At 34.3% G+C, this 12030-nt stretch overlaps 1 non-coding gene across 1 annotated transcript; it reads left to right on the plus strand.

The window, feature by feature from the left end:
- Window positions 1-2379: 2379 nt before the first annotated feature.
- TRNAL-UAG (transfer RNA leucine (anticodon UAG)) lies at window positions 2380-2459 on the plus strand. The gene has a single exon. It is a non-coding gene; the product is annotated as a tRNA-Leu (tRNA).
- The last annotated feature ends 9571 nt before the right edge of the window (window positions 2460-12030 follow it).

The raw sequence follows: 12030 nt of genomic DNA on the forward strand, positions 1-12030 counted from the left end.
ATAACCATCCCACACTACACCCCATTTTTTCAAGTTCCCACACTCTACTGCCCTAGTCCTTGATGCTTGTATTTTATGCCTTTTGACATAACAATGGATTGCACACATGTTCTATATTAGCCATAGTTTATCTTGTCGTAGTCCACATGAGTGTCAAACATTGTATGTTTCTCTCCATGGCCAACATTAGCTCATTATCTCATCGCAATGTCATAGTTACACTAATACCATTCAAAGTCAGAAAGAGAAGGACATCAAGATTCAAGAAGGTCATCATAAAATACTTAAGGAAGTGAAGTTTCAGCGTGACAATACCAAAGTCAAATATGATAGTATTATCTCAAAAGTAGGCTAGAGTAATCAAAGACGAAGGAAAGAGGATAGAGGATGCCTCTGTCTCTACAAAGAAGATAAATGTAATAGGTGCACAAAATAAAGGAAAACCATCACATGTGACCTACATTACCAAGAATATTTCCAAAAAATACAAGAAGATCAATATCAACATCATCAAGGAAGAATTTGGAATACTCATCAATATTCATGGAAAAATGCATCACAAAACCATTATTCAACAAAATATTATTAAAGACCAATAACTACTACAATTTGGAGAAGTTACAACATCAATACATGGAATCAAAGAAAATAAAATTATGCAACAACTAGTCAACAAGGATCAATACTTAAAATAATTGAGTTCGTTTGGATGGATTATTATTAATGGAAGGAAGAAGCAAACCTACATAAGAAAATCAGATTAACTGGTTTCATAACATGTAAAACCTTTAACTACAAAACATTGAAGACAAAGCTTTTTGAAGAATGGTATTATGATATGGGGGGGAATATATGTGGTTAAATGTATATGATATGATCCCAAAGGGGGAATATATGGGTTTAAATGTATATGTAATGTACTCAATGCATGTGTAATAATGGTCAACTTAATGATATGCAATGTATAAATAGATATATAATGATTATGTAGTCATTATCAAGAGAACATGTCATTTGGATGTATGAATGTACTGATCATTTTGGAGAAATTTTATCCACTCTTTAAGGAGTTAGTGTAACTTATCTCTCTTATCTATCTTGGAGTTGTGCTCCACACTCACATTTTTTAGACATGGTGTGTACTCTAGTTTCTTATAATATTTTAAATGTTTTGTCTTGCTACTTTATCCATTGAACTTATCATCACAACTCTCATAATTAGCATGTGCTTCGATCAAATTATCCATAACATACAAAAATGATAACCAAGTTCATCATCTCATTATACAAATTGCTTAATACCACATTAATACCATCTCACACAAACTAACCAATAATACAAATCATTCTCAAGTGAATTAATGCCTCTCATTATTTTCCACATAAATACAATATATCCAAAATTAAATCTTTATAATTGAATACCTCCCTACAAAGCCCCCACCCAAATCTGAATCCACTCAATACAAATTATGTCTAAATGGTTGAATGGCTCCATATAAATCCCCCACCCAACATTGTTACTAACTCATTTTCAAAATGAAAGTGATATTACAAAACTTGGTAAGAAAGTCCACCTCATTTTCAATGGAAGTGGTATTTAATGGTGTTAGCCTGAATAGTGGATTTAAGCAGATACGGTGAGCATGAGCCCGAGTAGTGGCTTAGAATTATATGGTCTTTTAGCTTCTCTCATGTTTGAAGGCGGCCATTTACATTGGAATTTCCAATGTCAGCTGTTGAGCTTAGAATTATATGGTCTTTTAGCTTCTCTCATGTTTGAAGGCGGCCATTTACATTGGAATTTCCAATGTCAGCTGTTGAGCTTAGAATTATATGGTCTTTTAGCTTCTCTCATGTTTGAAGGCGGCCATTTACATTGGAATTTCCAATGTCAGCTGTTGAGCTTTCAGCAGCAAAATTTTCAACCTGCCGGATTCGAACCAGGATTTCTTTTCTTTCTGCAGTCTTCCACTACACCAACTGCGATAAGGTCGTGATGATATAAAGTTGGAGGTGAAGATTTTTTTGGGAGTTGTTTTTAGTGCGATTTTTTGGACTTTATTGTGCTGGAATTTGGCCGAAAAAATTAAGGTGAAATTTTGATTTGTGTTATTTAAACTTTTTTTTCATTGTATATATAGATTCAATACTGTGGAAAACCCCTATGACACTCCCATTGTGTAAAGGTTACCCATCAAACTTGTGATTTCAATAAATTATACCAAAAAACCCACTGGAAAAGCTTCTAAAAATTCCACAACTGAATTGAATTGTTTTACCGACATTCCATGAATGAAACAAACACAATGGTCATTTATTTTGCAGGGCAATTGACCTTTATATTAAATTTATATGATTTAAAGTGCATACAGAACTGACAGTTTGGCCGAGTGGTCTAAGGCGCCAGATTTAGGCTCTGGTCCGAAAGGGCGTGGGTTCAAATCCCACAGCTGTCATTTTATTGTCTCTCCTGTTTGCGCGGCTCAAATTCCCGAGCCTATGGCATGTTGTGTGAGCTTGGGTTCAAATTCCCGAGCCTCTCGCGTAGGCCCTTTGGGCTTGGGTTAAAATTCCGGAGCATATTTTTTATTAAATTAGGTTAGAAAATTAGTACAAACCATGAATGTTGTTTTTAATTTTTTATTTGTTTTTTATCAATTTTTTTATTAAATTAGGTTAGAAAATTAGTACAAACCATGAATGTTGTTTTTATGAAAATTAGTAGACATTATGAATATTGTTTCTATCAAATTAGGTTAGGAAATTAGTAGAAACTATGAAGGTTGTTTTTATAAAATTAAGTTAAAAAATTAGTAGATATTAGGAATGTTGTTAATTATTTGTGTATCAATTTTTATTTATTTTTCAATCAAATTAAGTTAGAAAATTAGTAGACACCGTGAATGTTGTGAGATATTAAGATTTATGGTTTTTGCAAATCCCACAGCCGTCATCTATCATCTTTGGTTTGAGCATGGGTTCATATTCCCAAGCTTTCTCATTTTAGAGTCATGTTAATTATTTGTATAACAAAAATTATTTTTTATCAGTTTTTTTTTAATTAAATTAGGTTAGAAACTAGTACACACTATGAATGTTGTGACATATTAAGAATTCATGGTTTTGACGAGAAGGTAGTGATTCATGGTTTTGACTAGAAAGTAATGATTAGCAAGCAACTTGTGAAGATGAAAGTATTAGTTAAAAAAATAATCGAATATCAATTTGGAAATTATGGTATAGCATGGTTAAATGTCTATTAAAAAAGTGAACACTTGTGAAAATTTAGTATCAATTTGGAAATTATGGTATACCATAGTTAAATGTCTCTTAAAAGAAGTGAACACTTAGAATGACATTCTAAGACTAAGAATGACATTCTAAGACTAATGTGAAACATAAAAGTTCATTGATAACAATTTAACATGACAATTTGTATTGTAAAATCTAGGTATTGGTATGCATATTAGCTTGAGACCCAACTCATTAATGATGATAAGTAGTTAAAAGAATTGCTTTTAATAACATTCACTTCCCTTGGCCTAACAAATTATTTTAGTTATACCCATTGTGCAAGTCAATTTCACATAGATATAAAGATCAATTTTTTTTATCATGTAATGGAGTTAACAATGTTAAAAGACTCAATAACTAATTGAAGCATCATAAGACATCCTTAAACACACAACAATATATAGAGTTGCAAAGAATCACTTTTTCTAAACTAAAAAACATTGGAGTAGCCTACCATGATATGATAGTTTCACATAAACACATTGATAACAATGTTGACTTCCTATTGTAAATCAAGAAAAAGGCCAACAGATACCAAAGCAACAATTTTGCTCTACAATATATGAAAGAATTTAAAGATTAAATGGTTATTCTTGAAGCACAAAGTTGGCTAAAAGTGGAAATATGTCAAAGATTCTGATTTGTACATCATCAAGTTGAAAATACCTAATGTTGATGATGAAATTTCACCAAAACATAGTGGTGAACTCCTTATCTTGGATCTAGAAAAAAAATGAATTGTATTATTAAATGTACTAACACTAAAAGATCATATAGCAAAGTGATGGCCATCAAAGTCAAGAATAAAGTGAACCAACCTTTACAAGTCAATTAAATGCCTTTTAACGAGTTAAAGAAGAATGCTTTGAAGAGTAAGAGGGTAGGCCATGATAATGGATATAATTGGCAATTAATTATAGAGAAGAAACTAACAAAGCTCATGCATGCATAATTAGTGGAGTAGCCTCATACATCCCTTTTAACGAAGATTTGGTTGACTAAACTATTAGTTGAACCAAGGGAATGATTGATTGACGTGAGTATCCAAGTGAAGAAAACATCAATACTTATAATAATTGACCATGAAGCTAAGATAATCTTACAACATAGACACAAATGAAATGATTTAGACTAAATATATCACTATTTGATGATCCTTGATCCTTGAGAAAAATAAATAGAGATGTCAAAGTGTCCTTATTGGACAACGTAAAGTTTGACTCTCAATCATAGTAAGTAGGTAGATAGAGTTGAGTCTCAAGTTGCACAACCCAAAATTTTTCAATTTATAAAAATAAAATGAATATTTATGTGATTGAGGCATGAGTTCTAAGTGAAGAATAAATCTATGTAAGTCCCTATAAAAATGGTAAATAGATTCTCTTTTGGTTAATTAATTGAATGAAAAACTACACAATATATTTATGAGCTAATATTTTATCAACCTCACTCTAGAATTTATATAGCACAATTTATTTGTCTCCATTGGAGTAGCATATTTATGTTATCATATTTTTCTTTGTTATAAATTTAATTATAGAAATTCTTACTTAACTTTATGATGATTGAGGTCCCTACTAGTACAACAAGTGGATCTAATGGTTAAGAATACATGTTTCCACTTTGGATGTCACACGTTTGATTTCAGAGGGGGGTAGTGTTGGAAAAGCAACTAGATCTAATCTTCATAATTGTATTTATACTCATGTCATTATGTATATCTTATGTAACAAACAAAAGAAGAAATAAAAAATATTATTTTCAAGCATGGGTTTCGTGCTTCTTTTGATTGGTCAATTAGGTTAAGCATGTTCTTCATTCTTATAGGGCTTGTCATGTCATAAGAATAATTTCCATGAGTTAAGAGAGTCAATATTAATTGTGTAAGACCCATTTTGTCAAGTTGTAACATGTAAACAAATTTATTTTTGAGTCTAGAAAGTCAAGAAGACTGCCAAGAGAAAATCAACCCAAGTTAAGAACAAATCTGCCTAGAAGACCACATGTGAAGGGTATATAAAGGAGATGAATTCAATTCATTTGAAGACACCACTACAGTTCAATCTCAAGAAAGGAAAAGGAAGACAAGGAAAGCGAAAGTCTAGAGTACAAGAAGGAAGGCCAAGTGAAGAAGGAGATATGATTTGTACCTATTCCTATGCACATGTGCGAAGATCCTAGGGTTCCTACAACTATTGCTAGGGCAAGGATTGTAGGGTGAAGTTAGAGATCTGAAGTAAGGGTCGAAATCTTGTTTAGAGCAGACTTTGATGGAGTTGACTCTCGTTGACTTTAGAAGAGCTTGTATTGTCTTGAAGGATATAATTTGGAGGGCTGACTTGGTGCTTGGAGGAGGTTTGACTTTAGCCTTTGGGTCTTAAAGGTCTCATTTTGATCTAATTTTATAAGAAGAGGATTGTTTTGGTTTTCCCCAGTTGTGGGGTTTTGCCCAGGTGTGGAGCCTATATTTCGTGTTCTTTGTGTTTCGTGATATTCATGTTTTGATAATTGCTTGATGAAGTAAAATAAAATTAATAAAATGCCAACTAATATCACAAGTGATTATCAAGTAAGGAGAATCAACATCTACAACTACCTTGATTTTCCAACATGGTATCCAAGATAAGGTGAAGAAGAAGGAAACTTCAAGATCATTGATGTTGGCATAGTTGATACCTCTACAACAAGTTCCTTGATCAAAGACTATGAGAAGGAAACCAAAGTACTATTCTACAATATAATAAGGATTTTGAGTTATGAAGATCAAAAGTTCTATTCTTATGCAATCAAGAAGAACAAAGAAAGGCTGAATTTCAAGAAGGATTACAAGATCAAAATTCTAGTAGTACAAGTATTCCGAGTAAGATCAAAATCCTGAAGCAATTAAGGATGATTAGAAGATATGTAAGGTCTGAAAAGTCAATACAAATAATGAAAGCATGACAATATGATCCGAGTACCCTTCATCCGAGTTAAAGTGAGATATGACAAAAAGCCATATACTTGAAAGAGTGACATTGATCCGAAGTTATCATAAGATGTGAAGTAAGATGATACAAGATATAAAGTTGTCTAAACAAGGCATAACTCGAAAATAATATGAGTTACACCATTGATGATACAAATTCTCTTTAAGACTCTCAAGATTTTTTTTGAAGGATCAAGTTCTCATGGAGTAAGCTGGGTTTTGTAATCTAGTCATACTCACGGAGGACTTGATCTTGATCAAGGAATCTCATAGAAGTATAGTCCTTATGAAGGTTGAGTAGGCCTAGTAGGGACACAAGAATAAGAAAACCATCCAAGTGCAAATAAAAAAAGGAATACACCTCTGAGATAGACACAACCAAGACAAGCATAAAAAATAAGGGAAAAATGATAGTTTGTGGGTTTAATTCTCATGAAAACAGGGTAAGTTCTTAGAGAAATCAACCACAAGAGAAGGAAATTTTCTAGGCTAGTTATGCATTGGACTATCTTTGTTTATGCATGTCACATTTATGTGATACTTCAGGATTGGATGGAGACCTAGTTTAGGGAAATTCTAGGCCATGTAGAGTTTGTTATGAAAACCTTGGAGAAAGTTGAATTTAGTGGGAATGAAGGGCTTGAAGGAAGGCAAGATAACACATAAATTAGATGAGTTTTGACAACAAGTTAAGGGATGTTGCAATGGCATAGAAAGCCCTAACCAGTGGCTTGAAAAACTCAGATTCTAGGGCATAACACATAGTTTCATCTTAGGTAGAAAAGGTATGTTGTATGATGTTTCAAGTTGTTTCTTTGCTAGTGGATGTGTATGACAATTTGTGTTGGACATCTTGAGGTTGTTGGAATGCAGCAAGGAGGTGTTCATAGGAGCCATAATTGCAAAACTATGGTGAACTACAAGTATGCTAGGATAGGTTGGGATTTTAGTTTTAGGGACTAATCTTTGAAGGACAGTTGGCTAAGGCCTAGAAGGTTGGTTCTAAGTAGAAGAAAGAAGATTCTTGAAGTCTATAAGGGACAAAACTTCCATATAATTGTAGGTTGAGAGAAGGGCTTGTTTTGGAGGTTCGGTTTCCTTCCTAAACCAAGTCACATCTCTCTATGGAAACTACGTAGGAAGAAGGTCCTTTGGTGAGGATTTTCAATTATGTTTTGTAGGTACAAGAAATCCCTAGATAGGTTTGATTGTTGCATGCTTAAGAATTGGTTAGAGTGTAGAATTGAAGGAGATTTATGTACATTGAGTGCAAGAGTTGGTTCACTATTGTGTGGAAAAATCTGTGAAAAATCTAAGGAAAATGAAGCAGTGGACATTCACTATCAAGTGGGTTGTGATTGAAATACCTTATGATAGTAATATTGGAGAAACTAAGTCACTATTGAAAAGCAGTTTGATTGGTTCCCTAAGGATTTTTAAATTGAAGCAACAATAGGACAATTAGAGGGATAACAAAATTCAACTAAGAGGCAACTAGAGGATTGACAAAAAGGTTCATTTGAAGACCATGGGAGTTGGCTACTTTGTAAAAGATGGGAATAACAACTAGAGGCCATAATTATTTATGACTATGGAGTTGTTTTGACTGATAAAGATTGATTGGAAAGGACAACCAAGTTGTGTTAAAAAAAGGATTTAGTAACCTTGTGATAATCAATTTGTTGAAGAAACTTTGTGATGGACTATTGCTATGAAATTAAAAATTGAATGTTTCTTGTAAAAGTTTGCAAGATAGTTTATGTCTTGTGTGCAATGGATCAAAATTGCAAAAGCACATAAAATTAGTAAATTTAGTTAAGTTTTGAAGGTTTAAACAATGAAAAATAGACAACATGTAACATCACAAAACAATAATTTGATGATGGAGTTCACCCCTCCTGGGCTACATCTATGGGTCTAAATTTCAATGTTTTCCCTTTAAATTATATGCTCAAATGTCAAATTACATCACCATACAATGCTCAAATCACAAAAATAACACTTCCACTGTGTCCAGAACACCCAAAAATCCTTGCGTCGTCTCTTCTTGGACTCAAAAAGGCTGAAAATGGCCAAGTTAGGCCTTTTCTCCATTTTCCTACTAACTATTATGAAAAATTGACCCCCTTTCATTACTGGCAACAAATTCTGACCTTGGCGACATTGCAGAGTGAAATTTTCGCATGGGTTCAACCACAAATCCGCCAATAAAAGTTCAAATTGTCGAACAATTAGGCGTGCCAATAAGGCCACACCCCTATCCTTCTGCCCCTCAGTCAGGTCACATGGAAACAATATGATCGGGGAGTGGGCCAGAGGCCATGTGCCCTGCTAGCCTCAACACCTGGTCACATTATCGTTAATAGGATCACAGGATGGGCACGAGCAAGGTGCCAAGTGTCTGCCTCTCCCGTTGAATACGCCGACAATTTCGTTGAATACATTAGAACTGGGAGCTAGGGGCCAACTACCCGCACCTTCTACCTTGGTACACAGTCATGCAATATCACATATAACCCAAGGCTAGGTTGGGCGGGTGATCCCACCCCCCAAATTGTTATACAATAAATATATTCAACCCACCCCATTTAACAAGAAACAATGTGTGGTCTAGCGGTAAGGCATTGCTCTGTGTCGCCAGAGGTCTTGGTGTCGAACCCCATTGAGTTTGATCAGTCCATATCCATAATTTTGGCCCCAAAACCATAACCATATGGTGCCTTTCTACAGGGCCATGTGTCAGCCATTGATTGGGCCACCTGGTGGCTTACGATTGGCCTAACCCGAAATACCACAAACCAATAAAAAATTGTCACTTGTCCTATCCTGATTGGTCTTCTGAAAACCATACTACAAAGTCACCTTCTAACGTTAGTGCCACATCATTGTATGGTCTGCCCATTCAACCATGCAAGTTGACTTTTTAATTATTTGCCAAAAACTTCAGGATGCGATAACTTTCTCATACGATGTTGGATTGAGGAGATTCAAGCGTCATTGGAATAAGAACGGCGAGATCTATGATTTGGCACTGTTTTTGGGAGAAGTTTAGAATTTTAATTTTTGAGCATATTTTTGATCCCCTAGATCATTCCTCCCCAATGGAAGATTTTCGATCACTAAAAATATGTTTTTACTCAGCAAGTAAGTGAGGGTACAACTCCCTCACTTTCCCGATATAAATCCACCTTGATTTACTTGGATTGGTACCTTTGAGCCCCACTCAAAGATACTCCACATTGCCTCTGCGTGAAGTCCTTATCCTCCTGTCAAGAATTGAGTCTTCCTGTAACTCATTTAAATATTTAGGAGAAAAATATTCTATAGATGGAATCTGAACATTCTCTTCATGATCATAAATCATTGGAGGCTCATACAATCTCAAGTTTTCCACATTCACAACAGAATAAATTTGCATGTAAGGTGGCAAATCTAATCGGAAAGCATTGTTACCAATCTTCTCCAAGATTTTGAAAGGACCATATTTGATTGGATTGAGTTTTTTACCTTCACCTTATAGTATTTCCTTGCTAATATACAACCAAACTTGATCTCCCACTTGTAAATCATGATCAACCCGATGCTTGTCATGTCTTGCTTTGTACTTTTCTTTGTTTTTCTCTAGTTGTTCTTGTACTCTTTGATGCACTCGCTGAATTTGTTCAATTAAATGCTTGGCTTTGTCCACATCACTATGTTCATCTACTACAATTTATTTACCAAATATGAAATCCAAATGAGACTTTGACAAATAACCCAAAGATGCTTCAAATGGAGATACTTGCATAGATGAGTGGTTGACACAATTGTAGGAATGTTGGATGTAATGAAAATGCTCATCCCAAGGGGTTTAGGATGCTTACCACAATATCCTTGAAGGAGATGTACCATTGTTTTGTTCACTACTTCTGTTACGCAATCAATTTGTGGATAAAATGTGGTGCTCTTCTTCAACTTGGTGTCCATGAGTTCCCATAAACTTGATCAAAACTTCCCAAAAATTTGAGAATCTTGATAAGAAATAATAGAAGTGGGTAACCCAAATTGAACCCATACATTTTGGAAGAACATCTTTGTAGTTTGTTCAACTGTAACTTGTTTCTTACATGGCATCAATACACACATTTTGTTGAAACGATCCACAACAACATATAGATAATCATGACATTTCCTAGAAATTGGTAGCCCCCCTACAAAATCCATAGAAATAGGAATAAGAAGTGGAGTGTACAAACCAATTTATGGTTGCTAGAATTTCTAACAGAACTCATGGAACATCCTTTTACATATCTTGAAAAAGTTTCATTCATGGGAGGTCAATAGCAATACCTCCAAATTTGAGCAATTGTTTTGTATACACCAAAGTGACCAACAATAAGAAAAGTGTGGGCTTCCCTTATGACATTGATTCTTTCACCCTGTGGAACACATAACTTGCCAAGATGATACAAAAACTTGTTATGGACATGATAATCCAACTCTTCAACATGATTCCTTGACTCAAATTTGCATAAACATATTTAAAATATTCATCTTGAGCATACTATTCAATATAACTTTCATGCATGATTGAATTACGCTTAAGAACAACAAATGCATTAAAAATAGGCCTTGATAACATATCTGCAACTTTGTTGTATATACCTTCTTGTACCTGATTACCAAATGAAATTGTTGTAGGAATCCTATCCACCTAAAATGTCTAGCTTGGTTTGTGATTGTAAGTATTGCAAAGGTTGATGGTCAGTATGAATAATTGTTTCTTTCACCATCAAGTAATGCTTCCATTTCTTCACGCTTTGTACCAAAGCATATGACTCTTTATCATAAGTTGGATAGTTAATTACTACATTGGTAAATGTTTCAGAATGATAACAAATTGGCTTAGCATGCTACATAAAAATGCTCCCATAACATAATCGCTTGCATCGATTTGAATCTTAAATGTTTGCTTAAGGTCTGAAAGTGCTAGAACTGGTGTTGTACTGATTTTCTCTTTCAAAGTGTTGAAGTCTTTTTGTTCCTTGCCTCCCCATTGAAATACATGTTTCATGCTTGTCAAAGCATGTAATGGTGTCGCAATGAGTTAGAAGTTAGCGATAAATTTTCTCCAATATTGGGTTGCTCCCAAAAAGCTCATGACTTCTGTTACATTGTTGGGTTTATGCCAATTCACAATGAATTCAACTTTTTAGGGATCAATGTTCAATTCACCCCCTCCTACAATATGAACCAAATAAACCAAAGAGGTTTTCTCAAATTCACACTTAGACGTCTTCAAATACAACTTCTCTTTTTTCAAGACATCAAAAACTTGCTTCACATGCTTGACATGCTCTTCATGAGTCTTACTGAAAATTAGAATATCATCTAGGTGGACTATGAAAATATCATCAAGGCATGATCTCAACACATCATTCATAACTCTCATGAATGTTATAGGTGCATTGCAAAGTCCAAACAACATAACTAACCATTCAAACAAAACTTGTTTGTTCTTGAAAGCATTTTTCCAAATATCATCTTCAACAATCATTATCCTATTATAACCACTTCTCAAATCTAACTTAGTAAAGTAAAAAACTTTGTTTAACTGGTCTAGTAAATCATCAATGCGAGGAGGAGGATAGCGATTCTTTACCGTGATTTTGTTTAAATCTCTAAAATCCACACACATGCGCCATACACCATATTTATTTGGAACCAAGACAATAGGAGACCCACAAGGAGAAGTGCTAGGCTCGATGACCCCTTTGTCAAGCAAC

Source organism: Pinus tabuliformis, chromosome 3_2, assembly GCF_031772625.1.
Source record: "Pinus tabuliformis cultivar Carrire ecotype Pingquan chromosome 3_2, CPIR1, whole genome shotgun sequence".
Taxonomy (NCBI): Eukaryota; Viridiplantae; Streptophyta; class Pinopsida; order Pinales; family Pinaceae; genus Pinus; species Pinus tabuliformis.